Source organism: Sphaerodactylus townsendi, linkage group LG03 (genome assembly GCF_021028975.2).
Source record: "Sphaerodactylus townsendi isolate TG3544 linkage group LG03, MPM_Stown_v2.3, whole genome shotgun sequence".
NCBI lineage: Eukaryota > Metazoa > Chordata > Lepidosauria > Squamata > Sphaerodactylidae > Sphaerodactylus > Sphaerodactylus townsendi.
The window spans coordinates 3,743,143-3,750,319 of record NC_059427.1 but is presented as its reverse complement, the minus strand read 5'-3'; the positions used below and the strand labels follow the sequence as shown (position 1 = coordinate 3,750,319).

At 41.1% G+C, this 7,177-nt stretch overlaps 1 protein-coding gene across 1 annotated transcript in view; it reads left to right on the top strand.

The window, feature by feature from the left end:
- LOC125428603 (zinc finger protein ZFP2-like) overlaps nucleotides 1-7,177 on the top strand; it is a 145,324-nt gene that overhangs the window by 48,497 nt on the left and 89,650 nt on the right. The window lies entirely within an intron of this gene.

Sequence of the window (7,177 nt, the reverse complement as noted above, 5' to 3'; positions counted from 1 at the left end):
GAAGATGCCAACCACAGATGCAGGCAAAACGTTAGGAACAAGATCCACCAGACCATGGCCACACAGCCCAGAAAACCCACCAGAACCACTTTGACATTGTTTGTATCCCCTTTGCTTGCTTTTAATGACTTGTTTGTTGGTTTTTATTTATAAGATACCCTGAGCAGGAATCTAGAGAGTAGGCATATAAATTCTTCAAATAAATAAATAGCCTTCCCTGGAAGAAAATGAGATAGTTGTAGAAAAGTCAAAAGAATAGAATACAAAATAAATAAATAAATAAATAAATAAATAAATAAATAAATAAATTCATGAAAAATTCAAAAAATGTAATTTTATTTTTTTAAAAAAAGTTAAAATGGATGCAAAAGCCATGCTATTAGGAATATTGTCAAAAATATTCCAAAAAAATTAGATGAACTTTTTAAATATTTGATAATGGTAACCAGAGTAATACTTGACATATAAGTAAGGCAGAAGAATGTCCAAATAAAAAGAAATTGAAAAAATAAAATAGGCAACAGCGGAAAAATTAATGAATTTTGCGAATAAGAGACGAATCAAAGAATTTCAAGATAGATAAAAAGCATATTGCCTACATTTTTTCCAAAAAATAATAATGGTGAAGGATATTGTTGAAATGATGTATATACATTTTTATTAACCTTGATGACAGATGTTAGATTGAAAAGAAGTTAGAAGGGAGACAGGGACATATGATTAATCCTGTTATGCAAAACAAGAGTGATATTTCAGTATAATCTTTCGTTTGTGAAAAGAAAAAACTTGGAAAGTTACAATAGAAATGTTTTTATACATTTTGGATTCTTTGAATTTATATTAAATATAGCTATTATTAGTAAGGTTCTTTGATAGTTATATAAGAGAATATGTACAAAATGGTTTTGTTTCTTAGTCTTTTGAATTAACTGTAACTAAGATTCAATCTTGGCTTCTTTTTCGGTTTTGTTAATTTCTATTTATAAAATTTTCAAAATTAATAAAAAGAGACAGTTTGGCAAGAAGTCAAATTTGACTGCATTATGACTTCTCTGAGGCAAGCAAAGCAAAGCAACCACTCTGACTTAGTTCACTGATGTTATTAACAAAAGCCAGATCTCAAACTCACTGTTTTTATGAAGAAGGCAGATTTTTTTATCTGTACAAAAATAGAGTAAGAATTTAAAAGATTTCAGGACTTTTTTTTAGCCTTGAAGCAATTTGTGTGTGTGCGCGCGCGCGCGCGTGTGCGCATCAAAATTTGAACCCTGAGAGAATTTCATGCAGCCCATGAAAATTCAAAGCAAAGTCACGGCTGGCTGCATAATTCTCCGATCCTGTGCTATTGATTCTGCATCACTGTCCTTGCCCTGCTGTTAGTGAATTCAAAACAAATGAAATAGGTTAGAATTATCTCATTTCTGCATGGGAACAAAGTTGTTGGCAGTGCTGTCATGACTAGAAAAGTGAGTGACCGTTCATAAAACAAAATTGCTTTAATCATATTCCACATTTTGGGATTTTTCTTTCTCTCCCGCAATAGCAAGGAACTTTATGAAGATGAAATAAAAGAAAACTTCTCACATGATGGAGAAACCAGTCAAACAAGCGAAGGCAGCACAGATGGTGAAAATGCAGAATTTTATACGGACTTCGAAGACCAATCTGTTTTTGAACTGCCCATCACTGAATCTGATGCCTCTATGGAAGTCTATGGTGATGAGGAAATGAGCCAGAAGACAGCTTGTAGGTCACATACTCTTCTCGCTTCAACAGTAGACAATAACAATCCTTTTGCACCCCGATCAGACAATATTCAAAACTATTCATGGTAGGGAACAGCAGTGAAAGACCCTGTCCTTGCACATCTAGCACACCTGCTCTGCCTCCAATGCTACATAAACACACAATAGTCTAACTAGGGAGGCTCGTAAATTTCTCAGCCCTACCATTTGGATCCCCACCCCCAACCTCCTTTTGATTTCACTTCTTTCTTATATGAAACCAACCCCCAATTCTGTCTTTCGACACCATCTTCCATTTATGAGCACAATTGTTTTCCCTTATAAAATGTATACATTTTTCAAAAGACCTTCATAGGGCCCATTCTAAGTCAGGGTCACACCCTTGAAAATAATTTAGCTTTAGTTTTTAGGTGTCTATTTATCAACAGCCTCAATTGTGATTTTAAATTGTGGTCATTTATGTACTTTTTGTAATCACTGTTTTATTTACATTGTGCCACCTTGAGTTCTACAGGGTAGAAATCTTGGGTGCTGTGTGGTTTCCGGGCTGTATGGCCGTGTTCTAGCAGCATTCTCTCCTGACGTTTCGCCTGCATCTGTGGCTGGCATCTTCAGAGGATCTGAAGATGCCAGCCACAGATGCAGGCGAAACGTCAGGAGAGAATGCTGCTAGAACACAGCCATACAGCCCGGAAACCTAAGGTGACCAGATGGTCACCTTCAAAAACCGAGACCCGAATTGGTGACCCCCCGTGCTTGCACGCAGCAGCATATACACTATTTCGCGCAGCCACACACACATGGAGCCACACACACTCGCACACACCTACTCGCGCAGCCACACACACTCGCTCACACACACGGAGCGCACACTCACACACACTCAGCCACACACACTCGCACACACACACGGAGCGCACTGCCTTCTGGGGCGCTGCCGTTTCCCGCCCTGTCACAGGGCGGGGAACAGCAGCGCCCCAGAAGGCAGTGTGCTCCTGCGGCCGCGCGGGAGGCTGCTGCACTGCCTTGCGACCCAGAAGGCAGTGCGGCAGCCTTCCCAAACCCGGGACATTGGAGAAAACCCGCGGGACGCGGGACAAGTCCTTTGAAATTGTGAATGTCCCGCCAAAAGCGGGACGGATGGTCAGTTTACGGAAACCACACAGCACCCAAGTGATTCCGGCCGTGAAAGCCTTCGACAATACATTGCAACCTGGATTGTTTCCATGGGCTCTAATCACTACCTGAACAGGTGACCCACCCACACGTGAACAGGAAAATGGGTTCCTTTGTAGCGACTGCAACTTGTTATACATCCGCTGTGCGGAATCCACCTGTTTCCCCATTCTCTTCCTTTCCCCCAATCTGTCTTTTCCCCTCCCTTTCTTTCTATTCCCTCATTCTCTCCCTTCCCCTCATTTTTTCTCTTCCATATCCCTTTCTCTCTATTCCCTCCCTTTCCACCTGTTCTCTCCCCCTTCCTTCTTTCCCTTTTCCTCGTTCTGTCTTTCCCCCTCATATTGTTTCTTCATCTTCCTTTCTCTATTCTCTCCCTTCCCCCATTCTGCCCCCCCTCATTCTTCCTCTTACCTCGGTCTCTTCCTTCCCCCCATTCTGTCTCTTACCCTTTTCCTCTCCCACCTTCCACTCTATCTTCACCTTCTCCAGAGCCAGTGGGATGTAATGGTTAAGAGCAGGTGGATTCTAATCTGGAGAACTGGGTTTGATTCCCCACTGCTCCACCTGAGTAACAGAGGCTTATCTGGTGAACCAGGTGTGTTTCCGCACTCCTACATTCCTGATGGGTGACCTGAGGCTAGTCACACGTCTCTGGGAACTCTCTCAGCCCCACCTACCTCACAATGTTGTGGGGAGAGGAAGGGAAAGGATTTTGTAAGCCACCGTGAGTCTCCTTACAAGAGAGAAAGGTGGGGTATACATCCAAACTCCTCCTCTTCTTTGCTTCCTCCGCTCTCTCCCTATATGTCTCATTCTTGATCATGGCGTGCCACCCTGAGCCGCTTGGGAAAGGGCAGGGTATGGATCTAAAAAAAAAAATTTCTCTCACGTGTTCTCTCTCCTGCCACCTTTTCTTACTCTCTCTCTTGCTCTCTCCTTCCTCCTTGCCTGTCCTATCTTTTCTGCCCCCACCCCACCCCACCCATGGCCTCAGGATTTATTCTGAGAGGAATCAGAAAGAAAAATCCTATTCAAAATTACTTTGTGAAGGGACAGATCTGAGGACAGATTGCCCTTAGTCTGTGTTTAGTATAATCTCCTGAAATGTTTTACCCAAGGGTAAAAGATCTCTCATAAGAAAAAAAAATGATCTGAGAAAAAACATATAAAAAGTATTTTAAATCTGACTGATTATAAGAAAATAAGGTATCTGTTGGAAATAACTGAATTAATAAGTTATTTGTAATTTCTTGCAAAAGCTTGAACAGCTAAACTGCACTTGAAATAGTGTCAAACTATATCAACATCTTAATTGTAAATCTGCCTGTTTATAAACTTACTTGTTTTGTTTGTTAATTGCTCCATCAAACCAAATAATAATTGTAAATAAGTTTTTATAGAACATTTTTTAAAATCTGTTTAAAAGTCTCTGTTGGCTGTTTTATTTTCTGAGAAGCTAAAGTGGGAGGGAACCATGCAGAAGAACCTGGGAGGCATCGACGTCCTCCCTGCAGATGTGCAGCACCAGCAATTCAGGCAGTTTTGCTACCAGGAGGCTGAAGGGTCCTGAATGGTTTGCAGCCGACTCCACCATCTTTGCCGCCAGTGGCTGAAGCCAGAAAGGCACAGCAAGAAGGAGATGCTGGACCTGGTGATCCTGGAGCAGTTCCTGGCTGCCCTGCCCCCAGAGATGGGGAACTGGGTTAGGGAATGCGGACTGGAGAGCAGTTCCCAGGTGGTGGCCCTGGCAGAAGGCTTCCTCGTGAGCCAGAGGACAAGAATCAGGACCAGCTGGTGAGGGGGATTCCCTAGGTCAATGGTGGTGAACCTTTGGCACTCCAGATGTTATGGACTACAATTCCCATCAACCCCTGCCAGCATGGCCAATTGGCCATGCTGGTAGGGCTGATGGGAATTGTAGTCCATAACATCTGGAGTGCCAAAGGTTCGCCACCACGACCCTAGGTAGTGTGATGGTGGGGCATAAAATATGATCAAGGATCCCCTCTAAATCAATATTGATTATCTCATCTTCCTGGAACCCACTCTTGTTCTGTCTTCATTTATCTCAGCTTCCTGGAACCCACTCTTGTTCTGTCTTCCCTTTCTTGGCTTATGGCCCTGGCAGAGAGCTTCCTCTTGAGCCAGGTTGAGGACAAGAATCGGGACCAGCAGATTGAGAGAGTTTCATCTAGATATTGGCGGAGGAGGATATAATATGATCAAAGATACCCTCAAAATCAACATGGGTTGCCCCACTCTTGGAACTCAAAGGTTTGTTTCCTCTTGCTTTTTTCATTTAATTTAACGTAAATTTAATTCTTCTATTTATAAACTGATCTTCCCTGATGAGCGGGGCTCAGAGCGGTGTACAACTAAATATATAATTTAAAAATACAATTAAATATAAAAATTTTAAATCAGAATTCATACAGAATGGTGCCCTTCCCTTTTTAACCCTGAGGGTAGAATTAACAACAAACATAAAATCAATATTAAAACATAAAAGAATGCCAAAAAAGAAGACAACCAGTGGGAACAACACCCTTTCAATCTTACCTGGAGAAGTTGCTCTGTGATAATCCTTCCCTGCACCTGAAGCAGAATAGGGATTTCAGAAAGGGGAGACCGATGGTAATAACCTGTGCTCAGTCTGTACCTCGTGGTCCTGATCATCTCACAGTGTAACAAAGAAACAGATCAGTCCCATCTGTTCATCCTTACAATTTGTGGACGAGGAAGGACCTGGAGACCACAGATTTTGTATAGCAGCAAAGAGGGCACTTCTGGCCATTTCAGTGAAAGTTAGATCAAACACAAGTGCCCTTCCATGACCCAAGCCACACTAGAGCCATGTTGGTGAGTTCTTGTAAACATGTTTCTCCCAACTCTTCAGCTGCGTACAAACCAAAGAAACAAGGACTTTGTAGATTCTTTCTTTTGTACTTATCCAAATTATGCTGGTTTATTATTCATTTATTATTATAAGAATTATATAAACATTTTTCTTTATTGTAATGCTATAATTTCAGAAATGCAATATGGTATCATTGTAATGGAAATGCAAAGTTAAAGTACCAAATAATCATAAATAGTCCATTGCATGTGGTATAACATATCAATGAATGCTCAATTAGACCTATTCGTAAAGTTTGTTGGCCCCTTTCGCACATGCAGAATAATGCACTTTCAATCCACTTTCAACACACTTTGTAGCTGGATTTGACTGTGCGGAATAGCAAAATCCACTTGCAAACAATTGTGAAAGTGGATTGAAAGTGCATTATTCTGCATGTGCGGAAGGGGATGTTGATAGGCTGATTTAGATTTAATGGACAGTGTTACCTTTCAAATATGTTGTGCAGTTCCAGACAGTTTTTTTCTTTTTGTGGGGGAGGCAAAAATAGATCATTTGATAGTCAAGGTTGCTAAGCCCTGAGCCTACGACTTCAGTTGCCTGAAGTACATGGCAATATATTGCTTTTGTGGCTATATGTTGTTTTGAACCAAGACTTTAGCTGGACCTTTGTCTAGTACATGGCAATATATTGCTTTTGTGGCTATACGTTGTTTTGAACCAAGACTTTAGCTGGACCTTTGTCTAGCTAAATAAAACAATAGCTTTCATTGTTTTATTCCTCAAGGCTGTTTGTTATCTTATTCTATTCTTAATTACATTTGGAGGAATTGTGTCTTAAACTGGCTTATATTTAAATTCAGCCCTGGACACAAATAAGAACAGCACCCCCTGGTGGACAGAGGGGAACTCTCCTGAAGTATTGAACATACCATAATCAATGTCAGTTCAGCAACTGAGTAAAATGGGTCTGAATTAACACAAACCCTCTAGATGATAATGCTTGGAAAGGTTGGGGGTTGATGCTGAAGATGTGACAACACTGGAAACATACATATGGTTGCTCTCTTGTGTGAATTCTTCGGTGTACTTTACCATAGTTCTTTTTAACAAAGATTTTCCACACTCCAAGCATTTATGTAGTGCCCCCCCCCCACATGTGCATTCACTGACAAGCTTTTAGCTTGTCACTTTGAACAAAGCTTTCCACAATCCAACCACTTATGTAGTTTCTCCCCAATGTGGATATGCTGATTGTCCCTAAGATATGTTCTCCAAGCAAAGTTATTTCCAAGCATTCCATACTCCAAGCATTTCTAGTTTCTCCAGTGGGATACACTGATAGGCCTGAATCTTTGAACTCTGAGTAAAGCTCTTACCATACTCAAAGTATTTA